At 48.7% G+C, this 19,069-nt stretch overlaps 1 protein-coding gene across 1 annotated transcript in view; it reads right to left on the reverse strand.

Annotated features, from left to right (window-relative positions):
• The window catches only part of BAHD1 (bromo adjacent homology domain containing 1), a 40,456-nt gene extending 21,862 nt beyond the window's left edge, over positions 1-18,594 (reverse strand). The window contains exon 1 of the mRNA XM_055722476.1: positions 18,261-18,594. The gene's annotated coding sequence lies outside the window, so the exon portion shown is untranslated. The remainder of the gene's footprint in view (positions 1-18,260) is intronic.
• Positions 18,595-19,069: the final 475 nt, after the last annotated feature.

The following is a 19,069-nucleotide window of genomic DNA, read 5'->3' on the forward strand; positions in this document are numbered from 1 at the left end:
CTTGCACAGTCAAGAGAGGATCTGTGGAAGCTGTATGGGACTACACACTGCTCCACTCCCTGGTCCAATACCAGTAATTACAACTCCATTGCGAAAGCCTGTGCTCCAGCCACATAGCTGGGAGTGCTGCAGCACATGTGTGGCTGTGATAAATTACAGTGCTCAAACAACTGCAATTATAACCCCATGCTTTAAAACCAGTAGTGCTACACCTGTCTGAAAGCAATGGCAAGCTGAGAGCGAACCAGGCTGGGGTGCAGTCCCTACTTGCACAGCTGACCACTTGAATAAACATGAGCTAGACCTGTTAACACCCCCGGCAGAGCAGCTCCCCAGCTGATTTCTTGGGAGGGCCTGTCCTAGCCTTGATTATCTGGTTTCAGATCTTGCCTAGTGGCAGTGCTCTGAAGCGCTTTGCAGGGAAGCCAAAATTAAATTTCTCTGGCTGTTCTCACACTCTCCACAGCCCCAGCAAGCAGTGTTCACAAGGAAGAAAAAAAAAAAAAAGAACGAAAAAAAAAGAAAGAAATCCCTGCTGCACCACCAAAGCCCGAGCTCGGTGCCTGACAGCCGGATGGCCAGGATCCTGCTCAGCACCCAGAGCAGGCACAGCACCCTGGGCAGCAGCACTCCCCAAATCCCAGCTCTGCGCTCCCTCTCTCCGGGCAGCGTTTATACCCAGCACGGCCACGCAGCTTGCCAGCCCTGGGGAAAGCAGCCCCTTGAAAGCCTCAAATGCAGACAGTTGGAGTTCAGAATTCCCTGATCAAAGCAATTTGGAAAGCCCAAAGAGGCAGGCTGGGTGGGCAGGGGAAGCATTTCGCATCCCCTGACCCCCTGCCATCGCCGTGGCAGAACTACCAGTGAGCAGCAAGGTGCGAGCCCACGCTGCGACCGCTGCACAGCACAGACATGCCCACAGCTACAAGGAGGCTTAGGTTCAGACTTTGACATCTTTTGGCAAGGGCAGGCACATGCTTTTGGAGAAGAGATTGTAGCAAGAACTGTTCAACTAACTTTGCTTGCTAAGTTTTTCATTTAGGAGTAAGCTGCTTAATTCACATCTAGCTGAGAAAAGCCAGCTCTCTCAGTATCAGTGGAAAAGAATGATGTACAAGTCTAGGGGAGAGTAGGAAGACATTTCCTCAAAATCAATAACAAGGTGCATTGTTTGGGAGACTAATGCAGAGCACATTGCCTTTCCAGAGAGGCACCAGCTTTCCTTTGGCCAGTAATGCAGCTTTGTAGCATCGGTAATGTTACATTTTCAGCGAAAGGCTGTCACTTAGGTTGACTATTCAGTAAATGCTATAGTAAGAAATAAATGTGGGAAGTAAGATGTGACCTCAACAACTCAAACATCAGTCACCAAAACCAGATCAGGCTTTATAGCCACAGTCTTGTTTACATATTTGCCTTAAATTAAAACCAAAGTTTCTGAATGCAAAGCCTTCATTGAACACTTATTTGTACAGCCATGACCAACACTTGCAAACCCACTTCCTAGAGCCTATAAGAACTAAAGATTTCCACCCCCAGCTGTTGCCACAAGCCTTCTGCTTGTGACTCACAACACAGCAGTGGTGTCCGAACATCTGCAGAAAGTTCAGATGCTTTTGCTGCTGTCTGCAGCCTTGCCACACAGCACCATGAAATTGCTCCAGGTGAGTTCAGAGCTCACAGCACTGCCGGTTTCATGCTCACTCTCTGGGGGAAAGGTGCAAAAGCTGTGCTTATCCACAAGCAAAGCCACCCTCACCTCCCCCAAACTCCAAACCCATTACAAACCCAGCGAAAACTGGAAGCAGTTGGGGATCAGAATTTTGTTCTACTTCCTTATATTGCTCAGATGGAGAAGATTACCATCTTCCCTCCTTCAGAAGGGACACATTTCTTTTGCCTTCTGACAAGAAAAAGAGGGATGCACCAGGATGAGAACAAAACTTTGAGCTAACAGACACCTTAAGGCTGACAGAATACGCACCAATTTCTGAACAGTATTTTAATCCTGCATTCATCACTTGTGCTTCCTACAAAAGAGCCTCATAGCTGTAGCAGCAGGAACCCACTGCCACTCCAAAGTTTTCGGCCAGTAGCCATTGGCTTTGGATGTTAGTCTGCAAACTCTGTTTGTGCACCAAGCAGGGACTATAGGGAAAAATAATACACAACCATGTCATTAGAGACACAATCAAACAAGCATACACACAGAAGGCCAACCCCCTTCTCGAACAGAAACCACCTCTTTGCCAGTGCAAACACTGTAATTATTCCCACAGTGCAAAGCCCACCATCGGCTTCTCGTCTCTCAAAACAAATATGAGAAAAAAAATTTGAAAAGTAAGAAGTGAGAATGATGGATAACCAGACCCAACCACACTGCTGCGATGCAAGCCCAGGTAAGGCAAAGGAAATCCCTGGCATTTGCAAGCACAGGCAATGAGTACATGGAGGTGGGGGTGAAAAATCAGGCTCAACTTGTCTCAAGGCTGACAACTTTGAATGAAAGCACTCATGCTTAAGAGACGCTTTGACACTTGGCCTTTGCTGTAACACTCCCCAGTGAATCAGTCATTAAGGCTTCCTTTTAACGAAGACAGGCAGAGTACAGAGATTAGGCAAGATAAGCCCTGGAAAGGATGGGGGTGTGTAGGCTGGACCACCTGAGAAACAGGCTAAAGTTTACACTGATTTTACAATTCTTCTGAAACATCCCAGAGAACATCAGCAGCAACTACTACTACACATAATGTATTGGATATATTAAATATCACAAGTTTACAAAGAACTGCCTATTAGAACTTTAAATAGGTTCCATGTAAAGCTGCCTATGTGACAGCTACGCTAACACCACCCTGTAAGGTATCTATAAGTAGTCTGAAAAACCAAGTCAAAAATATTCCAGGACAGCTTTGACAGTTGTGTTTTTAGAAGGAGCACAAGCTTTGCCAATCAAGTTAATCAAGGTTTAAAGAAAAAAAAAACACACCAACCAAGCCCTGCTCATCTGACTTTCCATATATGCAAAATGCAAACTAAATTCCTTCACGGCAGAAGGCTGAGTCTGGTAAAATATCAATCATATGTCACTTTGCTCAGATAGCTCTGGCACCAGTCCTGGTTATACGGACAAAATGGAATAACAAATTATTTCCAAGACTTTATTTTGAAGAACAAAGTGCAAGATTTTTCTATAGTAAATATTAAAGCTCTTCTATATATTAAAATCACACTCTTCCACGACCGCTTTAGGAACTTCCTCCAAGCTGCTCAGCTTAAATAATTCAAGATGCACCGTGATTTCATGTATTACACATGCATCTGCAAAACTGTGCTGCCTTTGGGAATTTCAAGGGCAGGTGCATCCCTGCCAGCTCCTCTCCATTTCACAAGGCTGTCGCTGCCACCCTATCACAGGATCTGGACGTCCCTTCTCCTCTCTCCAGTATGTCTCCCTCCACAAAGGTCTCCATTCACTCTCAACTCTTTTGACTATAAGCTGTCAGCACAGCACCCCTGAGATTCAAAGACAACACGTCACTACTCAACAAGCTCAGAAGTTGCTTTAGGGGAGAAAAAAAAAAACAATGCAGGAAATTCAGAGAAGGGCAAGGCATTCCTTCAATATACCATTTAATTAACTATCCTAAATTCTGACCCAAAATCCAACTTCAAGGACTTTTTTTTTTTACACTTTAAATAATCTTCATCTTATTTTCATTACCTCAAAGCATCCCCTCAAAACTATCTGACAATACAGTACCCCACCTCTATGTCTGAATCCTTGGCATTGGGGCTCCAGGTACCGCCTCTGTTACCATCTCTGAGAGGAGTGCACAAGAGAGACTGCATTTTAAAAATTTAACAGGCACACATGTTTATAACCTCGACTTAAACTCACAGAAGCTTTAAACCCAGGCAGGCAAAAAAAGGCTATGCTAAATAACAAGTTCATGTAATATTTTTGAGGATTTCTGTGTTCTGACTCATCCTCAGCTGAAATACGTTGACCAAAACTACCTCTCCAGACCAACGCTGTAATCTGAATGTATTTTCAGTTCTAGAATAAGTACTTAAGACAGCATCATCTTTCATTTGGAAATACCTATTGTCACTATGCGGTTTTAAACTTAGTTTCACATCAATTCAACCTCAACTTGGTCCATACAAAGCAAGATGTGCACAGAGCAGAACACCTTTCTGGGATTTCAAACTTCTTCCATCACAGGTTTTTATTCCTCTTTATATTCAGAGTATACAGACATTTCAAAAGAAAATGCACTTTTTATTTCTTTACTCTCACTTCCCTACCATCACCTGAAATACCAGCATCCTCCACACACCTCCCTAGCTGGGGACACAGGTGACGGAGGACTACTCACACTGAGCAGTTTTCCATCTGGGAGCTTCACTCCCAGTCCAAAATCCCAGTCAAAGAAAGGCTTTACAAAACCCTCATTCCCCCCAGAATCCCTGTAACCAAACACTCTCCTTCCCCAGACACATTATAAATTACAGTGCCACGCTGAACGCTAAGCAGAGCTTACATGTGAAGCTGGCTTTGCTACATTTGAACTCATGGAATAAAAGTTCAGATTTGACTGAAGCATAAGACATTGTCATCAAATTGGGCAGAACTGCACTGCAGGGCTAGAAACTGGGAGCTGTCTATATTCCCACATCTTGTAGCAGCAGTTACGACCAAGGTAAAACTGCCAAGCCTCACTAAACTTAGTGTAAAACCTTGCCTCCCTCTTTTTAACACAAGAGCACACTATTTATAAATGAGTACAAGGCAAGTGAAAAAGTTCCTCTTAAAACTTCACAACTCCGCTGGTTTAACATATTAGGTCAGTCAAAATTTAGCACAACCAAATGGTGCTGCAACACCTGATTTCTCAAAGGAGAACAAGTTTCTTAATTCCTAAGGTGGTGTTAGCACACTCACCTGTATGACCAAATTCAGACAATGGGGTTTTTTGTTGTTGCTGTTTATTTTTTTGAAGGGCAGTTTGTTAATTGATTCTCCATTAAGGGAATTAGCAGACAGGAACACATGCTCTGGTGAGGCAGCGGATAGAAAGGTGCAAGCCAGAGAGGCTTGGGGAGTCAGTGCGGAGCATGCGGGAAGTCCCACAGCACTGTCATCCTTGTGCGGGAAACGGAAGATTTTAGTCTGGAACCTGAAGTTATTAATGTCTTCATCAGACCAGCCTGAACCTCCACCAGCCATTAAGTGCTCTAAGTTAACTGCTTGGCAATTACACTTTTCATTACTAAGTAACTAGCATGTCAAGATTTTTAAGTGCCCAACACTGGCTCCTTCCAGAATTATTAGGGGTCCAGGCTGGGCTGGGGAAACCCAAGCATGGTGTGCGGACCGTTCACCACGTCCAACACGGCGGCTACCACAGCACTTCTGGCCAAGGCAAAGGAATCACCCTCCTCTGTGCAAACTTGGTTTTGCTAATTTAAGCCCAGGAAAGCAGAGGGACTCAATGCCTGCGTTGCCAAAGGTCCCAAGCAGAGCTGGAAGAACATTTCCAGTGACCAGAGCTGGCATGGTATTGCCATCAGAAATCTGAGACACAACTCTCAGGCAAGACAGTTGGATGATGATATATATCTCCATACAAGAACTGTCAAGTGGTATTAAAATAACAGAAACCACAAGCCAAACATCGGCAATTCAGCCACCTTTGACAACTAGAAGCCTAATCACTGGAACACCGCTTCCATGAGAGCCCATTTAACTCCCATTGGAAGCTGGCCTAGCTCCTTCATCCTTTACCCATATCGTTAGAGGTATATTTGAGTACACACATTTGCTTGCGCCCCAGGTTTTGATCAGTCATGGCAACAAATATCTCCTTTAAATAGACCGGAAGGCATTTGCAGACCTGCGCTAGGAGTGATTTGTTTTATATTCACTCATTAACTTGCATTTATCTACCTACACATGCATGACATTATTTGGCCGTTCAGAAAGAGAGTGATTAAACACACTTTGCTTCCACAGCAATGGGTACGGTAAGACATTTTCAGTAAGGTAAGCCATTTAAATTACATCACACCAACATACTACTTAGATTTTGTTGCATCTTGCACAGCTGGAAGGAAAACAATTTTTAAAAGTCAGGAACAATTAAGAACAGTAAGTTACACACTATCCCAAGAGCTATGGACTGAACAATGTGGGGGGTTGGTTGAAGAAGGGCCCCCACGGGGCACCGCTGAGGTTATGCTCCCTCAGCTGCAGCACAGACACCTGCCTCTGCTCCGTCACCTTACACGGAAAGCATGTCCCAAGAGCCACATGTGAGTAGACCCTGCTAAGAGCAGCTGTCTACAAGAAGGAATATTTCAGAATCATCTATTGAACCTGCCCAGTTACTGCCACTTCCTACATCCAGTGCTCTGCTGTAGAAGCAAAGCACTGGATTTTGCACCTCAATTATTCTCAAGCTGGTCCACAGAACATCCCCGTGAGCCAGTGGGGGATAGATGGCCTAAAGAAAACCACCGTACGGTAGAATCAAACATGGCCTTTCCCTGAACCTAACGATTCTGTGACAAAACACAACAACAGACATAGCAGGTTCCCTGGAGGCTGAGACTATTCAATATTTTATTAACAAGTCACGTAGTATTTTATTAGCAAGTCACCGACTCACCCACAGGTAATACTTCGAGAGGCAGCAAGCGAGTCAGAAGACAAGCTATGGGTTCACATATGATCTTGATGGACCAAAGAAGCATTAAAAAAAAATAAAGAGCCCACCACCAGGGAGAGATCTACAACCTGCACACCCCACAGGCAGGAATCATCAGGCACACAAATGCAAAATGGGCAGCAGCCAGGAAGGTGGCACCCTGCAGAAAGCAGCTAAGGTTTATTGAAGAGCACAAGCTGGATGAGTCAACAACATCCCAATGTCGTGAAAACAACTCCAAGCATCATCCTGGGGTAGATGCCCAGGAGTGCTGCAGGTCAGCCAGGCCATGCGCGGGGGGAAAGGAGTCCGGACGGGAGCAGGCTCCAGCTGGGCCACATCTTCCCGTGCTGTGCGCGACACTGCATGAGCAAGGGAGTAGCAAGGATGAAGGACTTGGAGGTGACCAGTGAAGAGGTACAGGGGCATACATCATGCAATTAAGAAGAAAAAAAAAAGGAGGGGGGCAGAAAAAGGTAGAGAAAAAAGAGTTCATAACATGTACGAAGGTGGTGATACGGCATTCTGCAGGGAACGAGAGGAGAAGGAAAAGACTTAAACTGCATTTAGGGAGACTTAGAAGTCTTTTCCTACATCTTTCCTTCCCACGAGGCTAGGAAAAGCAAGATAATGCCCAAAGAAGCTGAGGTTAAAAAAACCCAGTAGTTAGAGGAACATCTGTTAGCAATGTTTCGGTACAATTTATCCCCTGCCCCACACGCAGGGCTGACCATGACCACTCTAAGGTCCTTCTCTATACCCGCTGCTGCCATGGGTACGGATAACCTGGGGGACATACAGCTAGCAAAGGCCCTTGAAAGTTTGATTGTTGTGTTCGCTATTTGAGTTAATGAAATTAACTATTTGTTAAGAGCATGCACATTCAGTATTGCAGCTCTCCTCAACTTCCACATCCACCCAAAACCACAACTTCAGGCAACAGCACTTCTCATAAGCCTACACTAAAAGAGGCTAGTTAACCCACCCCAGCTCCATACCCCACTGCCATACCGCGTGCCACACGCCACGAGAGAACCAGAAGCCACTCCGTTCACACAGAGCACAGGCATTTTCTGGCACAGATAAACTCCTGAGCACCAAGAGCTACAGTTTGCTTTGAGACTAAAGCAGATTCATTAGATGACTTCCAGCTTCAACACAAATCTCAACTACAGTTACTCTTACTTTATTCATACCCGGCCATTTCAGATGCAAACTTGTGCCTGCAAGTGGGGCGCATTTATTCAGTTGCTCCCTAAGCAGAGGCACCATCTCATCTCAAGGGGAACCCAGCAACAAGTCTTGGAAGACTTCCATTTTCACATGAGTGCAGGTCACCATGAAGCCAGTGTGAACTCCAGAGGATAAACCATCTCTGGCAAAAGAGCACAGTTACAAATTCATCTCTAGAACTACAAAGCATTTACACAGTTCAGCCTAGTTTTATGGAAATGTCATGGGTGCCTCCAACTGGATTTTCTGGAAGGTCCCTTGAAGTCAGGCTGTGGCTTCAAAACATCTAAGCGTGTTGAGTACTGGGGACAAGAATCCTACAACTGCTATGCAAACTGCTCTTCACAAATGACTGCTCTGATAGTTTGAAGACACCCCCTATGCTTCCTCCAACTCTGGCTTCAAGGGGAATATATTTGTAACAGGGAACAAAGCAGCAAAGCTTTTGAGGAACTCCTAGCACTGACAAGTAGAGCAAAAAAAAAAATCAGTTTGTCTGCTACAGGAGTTGAGATGTTCAACACATGGGACAGATGGGTGGGGAAGAGAAAAACGCCCCCACGCATCCAAGTCACTGGCATAAGAGCACCAGGGTAAAAGATGCAAACTGCTACAGAGTTATGGACTCCAGCAGGCTGGGGTACAAGCAGACAAAACCTGAAGCTAGACCATCATAAATCTGACTGGAGAAGCGATCAGAGAAGGATGCCTGCAGCTGCGAGGGCTGCCAGCTGAAGCAGAGCCAAAGTGGCAGCAGGAGACACTTGCAGCTACTGGTCGAATGGCAGATGAACTGGTAGAAAGTTTCCAGGAGCTGCTAGAAGATAGAAGAAAGCTGCACAAGCTCCACTTTCCCATGCTGTGCCCAGACATGGAAGGGTAAACAGCAGATAAGGAGGTACGCGCTACAAACCTCCTCTCCACCTAAGAACCATGCTGCCATGCTATCTCAGCCCCAAGGACAACTCCCAGTACTCGTGCCTAGATACCCACTTCCCTGGAGCTAGTTTTGCCTTTTGCAGACCAAATCTCTGCAGATTTGATCCAAAGAGGATCTGATGCTGGACAACAGCTGCAAAGAGCTTTGAGCTGCGGAGTTTCTGCCTCATGTTGCAGTTACAATGCACAAGGATACAATATACCCATACAGGGTAGCCCCCAGACACCAGAATTTCAGCTCCTGCTTCAGCTATTTGTCACAGTAAAACATTTTAAGTTCAAGGGTGCTAGAAGCATTCTTTAAACTAAAATGATGGATAATATCCCATTTTAGAGCTCCAAAGTGAGAACCTCGCTACTCATTTCAATAACAAAGATAAACATTTTATTTAATGGCTATATTAACAGGCAGAAAATACACTTCTCTCCAAAAAGCAAGGGGGACTTACAATTCTGGCTTCTGCAGAATTTAAATTCTCAATTAAAGATGAATTCCTCTGAATGGGGGGGAAAGAAACAAAAGCCCTCATCTCTCCTAAACAGAAACAGAGCACAAATTCTGCCTTTGAGTCTCCAGACTGCTCTGCTGCTGCTCACCTTGCTTACAACTCTGCCACGTAGCACGGGAGCACTGGCTGAGCTGGGTGATGCTTCTCAGAGCCCCACAGACACAGGGCATGCCACGCGTCCCGCTGGTTCTCTGCTGTGGTCGACACGGCTCGCTGGCTGCATATACAAACGGTCACAAATGCCAACAAACCCATGCAGCCTTATGCTCACTCTAACCTAAAGGCTTCCTTTCCTATCTCTGAAAAGCTAAGCATGCTTGAGCTGGTAAGCGTGTGGAAATTCTCATGTCTTGGGTAAAAGATGAGCCCTCAGGGCACTGGAGCACCTTCAGTTGGCCTGAGTGATCAGAAGCAAATATCCAAATATTCATCCCCTTTCCTGCTCCTCAGGCAATGCACATCACTGCTACCGCCCTCCAAAACAGCGCAGAAATACACCAGCGTGCAGTATTGAGACACTTTAATACAACCAGGACACTGATCTTTAATCTACCTAAACACTTTCAATATTTTTTTTTTTTTTTGGTGGTGGTGGAGGATCTACATGTATATATAAAGACTCCTTTGGGTAGAAATGAGAGCAAGCATTTACAGCTTGCTTTGTTCAGCTGAGGGGCTGGACAGGTTTTTATACAGCTGCAGGAGTTTTCCAGCCTGCTAGAAAGGAAAGAGAATTAGGACCGCGCTATACAAAACCATAATCTATATGGGGAAGCATAAAGCTCTTAGAGCTGGAATGAGACCTCGGGGGCAGCACCTGAAGACACTTCCCCTTTTTTTAATTTTAAAATTGACTGTTTCATTTACACACAACACAGACTCCTTCAAGAGGAACCATCTGACCTCCAAGTACTCTAAACACTTTTCTATATAGGGTTATTACTGCTAACTAGGTTTTAATCATGTTTAAGTACTGAAAAGTAAAAATGCCGCTGTTGCGCTCGCTTCCCTGCCCCTCCATGGTCCATTTCTCACCATTGCCTCTGATGGTTTCCTTGGAAACATATGCAAGCTTAAATTGGATTGACATTCACTTAGTGGACAGATGGAGTTTGGAACAGCCCAGTGCCTGAAATTCAAGGCCGAGTCTTGGGATATGTCACATTATCAGTACAAAATACCACACACACAGCTCCCAAAATGCCCAAACTTTGTGGAAAGGTTAAGGATCACCTAATTATTCAGTAATGAGCTTCGAGGTGGCATCTCAGGCAAGGTCAGAGATTACCCATTGTACTTGCATGAAAGCATCAGGCCAAGCACACGACAACATTTTTGTTTGGAGGGAAGGATTTAATTTTTGTTAAGCACTGAGAAAACAGTTCTTAAGCTCATTAGTGGTTTCAGGCAGGACAACTGATGCAAATCACACGTATGCTGAGTGCAGACAAGAGCCTTTCGCAAGTAGTGATGCACTATCTGCACTGTAATTATGCTACCTGCATCAAAAACTTCAGTGCTAGGCTGAAGTTACTCCTAGCGAGCGATGCTGACCCACAGCCTCCACGTAGAGCTGCAGCCCCCTTCTTCCCCAGCACCAAGAGGGGCAGGGCTTTTAATCCCACCTGTCTAGCTCCAGAGGTGTCAGGACTGCAATTTCAGCAAAGCTGGTAATTTATTCTGAAGTGGGAATTATTCCCTGACTCTTCTTCCACTATATGGAAAGAAACAGAAATGCAAAAAATGAAAATTTTTGGGGGGTTTTTTTTTGAAGGCTGGCTAAACAGTGCTTTCCCAATCACACTATCTGTCCTCCCTAACAGGATTTGGAAGGATTCACCTCTCTGCAACCAGAACACAAGGACAGTAGAAATTCCAAACAATACATTCCTAGAGATCTTTCATGAAATCCAGCATCTAAGAAAGGGAAAGACAAGATGACAGGGCTCCCGTGAGAGGAGAGGGGGGCAGACAGCAGTTCATTACATGTTCTGCCTCGCCAGGCACCCTACCCAGCACATGCTTGGTTATTTTACGTACCGCCCCTAGATAATTAGGGATGTGCGAGAGTTGGGGTTACCAAGCGATTGTTTAGGGCACAAATCCCTGAAACACCTGGCTCACTTCTGTGGCTCATGCAATTTGCTGAAATCTAAGGAATTCCCAGTTTGAGATTTACCTGCCCAAGTAATCAGAATTTTCATACCTGTCCTGCCACCTGGCATTTAGCCAGGATTTTAAGAAAGTCTCTTCTCCTCTGTCTACACATGATTATAGCTGCTAAATCCTTTCCCTTTGCTATCTTGCTAGCCTTGGAGATATCTGCTGTGTCGCCTTACCCTGAACCACCCTCCAGCCTTGGTTTCTTGAACTAATTTTGACTGAGCTGCATAAACCCGAACATGCGCTTTGCATCTGTTTTTTGGGCGCGCTGATTTATCTTTAACTTAAAAACAACCTCCTGCTCCCACTTGTTTCCTCTGCCTTCCTGATCTTCCATGTTTATCAATATGTGATTATTGATGCTTATTCCTCACCACCTGCATCCTCCCGGGTGCCTTTCCATCCTTCCTCTGCAGAGGGAGATGCCTCAGTGCCCCTCTCCACACCCTCCCCCCCACCAAATCCTTTTCCTTTTTATGGTATTCCCAAACCTAAATCAGCAAGAATGTGCTCAATCTGCCAACTGCCCTCATACTTACAGCAAACGATCGTGTAACACCGTCGCTCTTGCCGAGCCTCGAGCCCCCCTCCATTTTAGGGTTTAGCTAAAACGCTCTTTAGTTTGGAGAACTTCCCGGCAGGATTCGGTGCGAGGTGCTTCCCGGCTTGGGCAGCGTCCGCCTGGCTGCCAGCAACGTGCTGCTGCAGCTGCTCGGCCGCGCTCCTGCCGCGGCGCCTTCTCCCTTCCAGCCTGCAAAAGTCAACTCAACCATCTTTCCTAGCATGCCTGCAACTCCCCATTTCTTTCTCCGCTGCCAATTTAAGCCTATTCCAGGTATTCTGCAAGCCTTCGAAGATATACAAAGATGACAAGCAGCAGAGGATAATGCTTTACTGCACGAAGGCAGGCTAAAGCTCGCTATTTTCAGTGCTTTACACAGGCCACAGCCAGGAACAATAGAAGGCCATGCATGGTGTACGTATGAAGCAGCACAGTTCAGTGATGCCCATGGATCTCGATGCTTCTTTAGCACTGCTATTTCATTTAAAGGATGATAATTCAGACAATGAAAAATAAGCCATCAGCAAAGCTGTTTTATTCAAATCAATGCTAGGAAAATGCCTCTTTTTTTATTTCTAAGAGCATCGTAAATAATTTGAAATATTGATACACAGGCAGTCACTAAAAGCCAAAATCTTTTATTAAAAAAAATAATAAATAATCAAGCCTGCTGGGGAAAGCTGTATAGTTTCAAAGCTGAGCATGAGAAAGCCCTTCAAAAAACTGCCTGAAGAACAATGGGTGCCAGCAAGCACTCCTGTGATGTGGCTTACAAAGGGGGAGGGAAAAAATAATAAAAATCATAATTTTCTTGTTTAGGCACACCTTTGTTCCAGAGAACTGGGACACGAGGAACACAGCAACTGGCAGCTCTGAACTGCAACATCATCTTATTCCTGAACACAACACATTTAACAAACCCCACGCTCTTCAATGCCAAAATCACTCCAGTTCAGCCACGCAGGAACCCACCTGCTTCGCAGGCAATTTCAAAAAGCTCTTACACAGAGCAGCACCCAGATCGGCAGCACGTTACAGCAGGAGAGCAATCCCACCCAGGCTGCGTTATACCCCAAGCAGGATGCACGCACCCCAAAGCCGCCCCTCTGCCAGCCACTCTCCAGCACCAGCACGCTGTGCGCCACCCTAGCGTGGCACCCAGGGTGACAAGCTGACACCCCACTGATGCCACCAGGCTGTTTTTCACCACGGTACTAGGCTGCAGGTGTTATAGCAAGCACCTCTCCAAAGCCTGTACCACAAGTCTCTAAACACGCTTGGAAATTCAAATGGCAGAGGAAGGAGAATTGCAAAACAAATGATGGAAAGCAGCCCTCAGCAAGAATTCAACTGAGCATCTTTAATAAAGATGCGCCTATAACCCAAGACAGATTTTTTTAAAAAAGGTGATAAAAGCACCATTCCTGGCCATGCCACATGTGAAAAGCATAGACATAAGGCCCTGAACACACTGTGCTCTCAGTGAGCTGACATACATTCCTTCCCCACGTTAATAGGTGTTTATTTGCCGTGCTCCCCTGCCACCGCACAGCGCAGCCACTGCACACAACTGCTTGGTGCCACTGGCCCTCCCGCACATTGCACTGCTCATTCCCACAGTTTTTAACTGGCCAAGGAAAGACACATTCAGCTCCCCATCACCGAGAGGCCGTTCAACACCTGCCTCAGCAGCAGGCTCACGCCCAGCAGAACCCAAGCAAAACCCCAAGGCATCCCTCATCTTATTTTTGACTCACATGGAGTTAATGACCTCACACCCTCTATGGAAGATTTCATGAAATTCAATGCACATCAATGATTAGCTGAACATGAGAAAAATAACTGCTTCTCCAGGCAAGTTACCCCCGTCCTCAGCTACAGAGAGCAGCGCTACCGTCCCTAGCTGAGGGGCTTCCACTACAATTTAACTAAAAATATTCTTTGGAAATTACAGTAATATAATATCGATAGTTCAGGGATTTTTTAAGAAGAGGGTCAGGTTGCCTCCTTTGCTCAGCTGACTGCACTTTTTACGTCTCACCAGCTCTCCAGACTCTCTCCTATTTAGTATGGGTCTTCACCCACACTGTAAGAATAACACGTAACATTAATTAAATTCCAACGGCACAAACATTGACAAGGGACAGAGAACAGGTGCGAAAAATTAATTTTAAATCAGATTTATATTTATTATTAACAACATCTTTTGATTTAACTTTTTAAATTATGATATCAGTCCCTCATTTCACTTTACAGCAAAGTAAAGATTTCCACAATGCTGTTGTTCTGATGCAAGATTTTTTTTATTATTTTTTTAACTCTGATACAAAATACCACTGCAGTTTGCTTTATTCTACTTTTCTTATAATAAAGCTTCACACTAGAATATCAAGTCTGGACAGTAACTGGATAAAGGCCTATTGCATTGTCCCATACAATCACATTTCTTCCCGTCTTCAGAAATAAACCCAGTAGTATTACATTTAAGAGCATTTAAAGAATATCGGTTGCCAGTGCGAAGGCTTGGAGGGTTAAATTTTACTGGCCTTGTTACAGATAACTCACTCAGGGTAGCAATCTGGCCATGAATTTTAATATTTTTTGTCATAAAAAACATGCCTTTGGTCCAAATGAAAGAGGAGGTTGCTGCACTGGGCAGCTATAGCATTTCTGAAGAACCACCCCCCTCTACCCAAACACCTCGCAGCTCTCACGCTGAAGCAAAGGGCACAATTCCTCCCGAGCACCCCCTTTCCCCCCCGCCCTTAAACGTGGTTTGTATCCCAAAACCACGAATACTCCCCAGCCTTCACACCGAGAGGAAATACCTGCAGACAGGCATGAGTCTGCAGGCGCAAATACAGCCAGCTGACTTGCAGCTCACCTGTACCCTGCCCGTGAACAAGCACATAAACACACTGCCAGGTGAAGCAGAGAAGGAAACCAGACAGACAGAGCGCCCTGGGATTTGGAGGAAAGCCCCGGGGACCATCAAACTTCCCTACCCTGGCCCACAACAGCCCATGGCACAAAGCACACAGCTCATGTTTGAAGCTATTTTCAGTTTTACAACTTCTTTGGGGTGTTTATTTTTGGGGTTTTTTATTTCCCAGTTATCTGAACTGCTGTTTCATGTATTATTAACAATATGATAGTTGTGACTTAATTAGTTCGGCTGCTCGGGCACAAAGCAGAGTTGTTCCCGTTGTTACTTCCACAGGGTGTATTGCCATGGTTAACCGAGTATTAGATGGGGCAAAAAAGCAGCTCTGCACAGCTCCTTTGGATGCAATATTTGCACATCTGAGCATACCTGTCTATTTTCACAGCACCAGATACAATCATTCATTCATTTTCTCATGATCTGAACTTAATGCCAAGCAGTGAGCGTGCCTTTGCTTATGATTTCTAATTATTTTTCAGTTGTTTACTTTGGATAGGTTTGCTGCTAAGGGCTTATTTTCAGTGCTGCAGTAGTATTAGAAAAGCATTTGCTGAAGGGTGTATTCCCCCAAAATAATCACCAAGCACTATCTAAATCGGATATCCATAGGCTGTACCAACACACACATCCCACTGTCTGCGCAGCCCCTGAATCACACAGTAGCAATTAACACCATCACATCAAACAAAATTAGCTTACGTATTCTGCCCAGAGAGGTGAAAAACCCAAATAAATAATAAGGCTGTCAGCCTGCAGACAGAAAGGTGATGCAGATGACTGGCAAGAAGGACAGAACACCCAACTTTAGAGTAATTGATATAGTTAGATAAGAAAACCTCAGCAGCTTCTGAAATAATAACATTTCTGCTACAGAACCAAGGTTGTAACTGTTCCCCCGCCCCCCCCCCCCCCCAAATGCTACATTGCTAGGTGGTATTATACTGTTCTGAGCTATTGCCATCATCAACCCACAGTGAAAAGGGCATCCAGAAAGGATCCACTCACACAAAGTTGAGGCAATTATTTTCACCTGCAGCTCTGGTGTTTTCCAGCTGATTTTACACCTAGGAGTGATGCTACGCTTCACTGTGGTAGCAGTGCTGTTCTGGTCGAGAACAGCAGTTAGAAAGCCTATGCTGCTGCTCCATTTAAAATGCTACACTGAATTCATTAGGAAAACAAACAGAAATCAATGTTTAAATCCAAAATGTCCTGTTAAATCAGACTAACACACAGTTTCCTATCGCAAGCAAATATTTAGACAGTTCCAGCTAAAGCTTGAGAACGATTCAGGTAGCTAGGACATGACAAACGTGAAGGATGGTTCGGGATGAATATGTTAGCAGGATATTTCCGTTAGAGCGATCAGCAGCATGTTGGTATTTAAATCACATTAAGATTTCAAAAGCATCGGTCTATCATACAGTTCATGTCACCCTACCTCTCACAACCGTAAGGACTGAAAACCTTAAAATAAAAACCTGAGACCCCAGAACACAGTCCTGCAACCACAGCACCAACGATCACACAGAGCCCGCCAGTCTGGAGCAAGCGCTTTCCAATTGTGGCAAACTGATGGACAGATCAATTAACCAGGCTAGCAAAAGCCCAGAAAAGCCTTTTGCTTTGAGGTTCGCCTGCTCCTGACAATGATGACTTCAGATGGAGAGCGAGCACGAGGGGCAGCTGTATTCTTTAAAACAAAACAAAACCAGAACCTCTTTCAGATAAGCACTGGTGGAAAGAGAGAGGGAGGAAGGGGGTGGAAAGGGGCGGGGGGGTGGGGGGGGAGTGTGGAAGAGAAGGCAAACAGAATAGATCCCAAACGCTCGGATTTTTCAAGTTTTTATGGCTGCTCTTTTGAAAGAGAGGGGGTCCCTACGACTGCTCGCGCCGGGGCGGGGAGAGAGATGGCGGGGCTCGGGCATCCCCGCATCGGCGACTGGCTGTCGAGCAGTAGCCCGGAGAGCACTTGCTAGTCTGCCGAGATCTGCCCAGTCACATGTGCTGGCTCCTGCGTCTTGTAGAAGCAGCTGGAAAGGAGGGAGCCAGCGGAGCTGCCTCCATTAGGAGCCACCGCTACACAAAAGGAGAAGAGGAAACAAGCTCTCAGCCACCCGGGCTACCGACAGGAAAGGAGAGGTGGTCAGGGCCAGGGGAAACGCACGGCAAGTGCGGCCGAGAAGAGACCGGGGGGGCTGAAACACGGTGAAAATGAAGAACTCCCCCGCGGTCCCCCCGAGCGGCAGGATGGCACCTGCGCTCGTAGGGCGACACCTCACACAAACCACGGTGAAGTCGACGAAGTTGCCCGTTAATTAACGGGCGCCCGGGCGAGGGGGCTGATTTCCAGGCTCAGGTTTGGGGGGTCCATTCCCCCCCCACCACAAAAAAAAAAAAAAAAAACAAAAACGCCAACCCGCCGCCACGTCCACCCTGGGCAAACTTCCCCAGGGGCAGCGCTGGCTCCGCCGCGACTGCCGCCCGAGCCCCGCGCCCCGGGAGGGCCCGGCCCGGGGACAGCGGCTCCCAGCCCGCGCTCCCGCCGCTTCTCCCCGGGAGGCGCCTCCAAACGGCGGCGTCGGGACCAGCCCTCACCCTCCCGCTGCCCGACCCCCCGGCGGCAATAACCCCCCACCCACATACACCCCGGTTCCGGCCCCGTAACTCGCCCGGGCCGGGGCCTCCCCCCACCCCGCCCCGCCTGTCAGGCGGCCGCCGGCCCCGCCGCCTTTGTCCTGCCGAGCCGCCGGGGCCGGACGGGCGGCCCCGAGGGAGGGCACGCCGGGCCGCGGCTGGGGGCTGCCGGGCCGGGGAGGCACGGGCGGCCGGGGCGGGGGTCAGGCCGGGCCTCGTCCCCTCCGCACTTCGCAAGTTAACGGCCGCCGCGCGTGCTCAACCGCCGCCCGCACCTGAGGGCGGCCCGGCCCGGCCCACCTGCAGCCGAGGCCGCTTCCCCGCGGGGCGCCGAGCCGCGGCCGCCCGCGATGCCCGCCCCGGGCTCCCGCCACCGGGGCCGCCCGCCGCCGCCGAAGAAAGTTCCCGGTAGCCCCGCGCGCCGCCTCCCGCCCCCCCCCACAACCGCGCCCCGGGGCGGCGGCACCTGCTCCCGGCCCGCCGGAGTTACCGGAGGCGGAGGGGACGAGGCGGCGCCGCGGGCTCCACCGGACGATCGGCACGGCCGCGTGGGGACTCACCGGGGCGCGCTCCCGCGCCGCGAGGCTGCCGCAGGCCCCGGCTGGGGAGAGATCCAGCGACGGGAGCCCTCCCGGGGCGCCCGAGTCCCGGGCTCCACGCTGCTGCGTCAGCGCCGCCTCCTCCCGGCTGCGGGATGGGGATGAGGCGCCCCCGCTGCCGCCGCCCGCCCTCGCCGCAGGGCGTCGTGATCCGGCGCGGGGCGGGCGGGCGGCGCGCAGAGGCCGGGAGCGGGCGGGCAGGCGCCGGGGCCGCGGGGAGGAGCAGGAGGCGCCGCCGCCGCTCGCCGCCGCGAACTCCCCGCAAGCCGCGAGCCCCTCCGTCCTCCTTCCTGCTTCCTCGTCCCCAGCCAATGGCCGCCCGCCGCTCCGCCGCTCTCTCCGCCGCGCCGGCCAATCGCGCGCGCTCCTGCCCGCCGCCGCCGCCCAATCGCCGCGCACGTCACCGCCCCTCGCCCCCCCCCGCCCCACCGCCCCGCTCCCCCCCCCCCCCCCCCCCCCCGGCCCCCCCCGGCCCCTCACCGCCCCGGCCGCTGCCCCGGCCGCCCGCCGCCTGCCGGCACCGCGGCGTGAGGGCGGGCCGCCCCCCCCACTCCGGGGCGACCAGAGGGGGGGGGGGGCACCGACCTGGGGGCGCCGGGGGAGCCCCCGCGGCGGGCGGTTTCCCCACCGGACGGGGAGCGTAAGGCGCGGCCCCGCGCCCTCCTGTCAGCGGCGGCGCGGGGAGCGGCGGGCACCGGCGGGTTCCTCAGAGGAGCCTCCGCTCCCCCAGGCGCCTTCGCGCCCCGGGGCCGTTACCGGCACCTCCCGCC

Source organism: Falco cherrug, chromosome 10, assembly GCF_023634085.1.
Source record: "Falco cherrug isolate bFalChe1 chromosome 10, bFalChe1.pri, whole genome shotgun sequence".
In the NCBI taxonomy this organism is placed as follows: Eukaryota; Metazoa; Chordata; class Aves; order Falconiformes; family Falconidae; genus Falco; species Falco cherrug.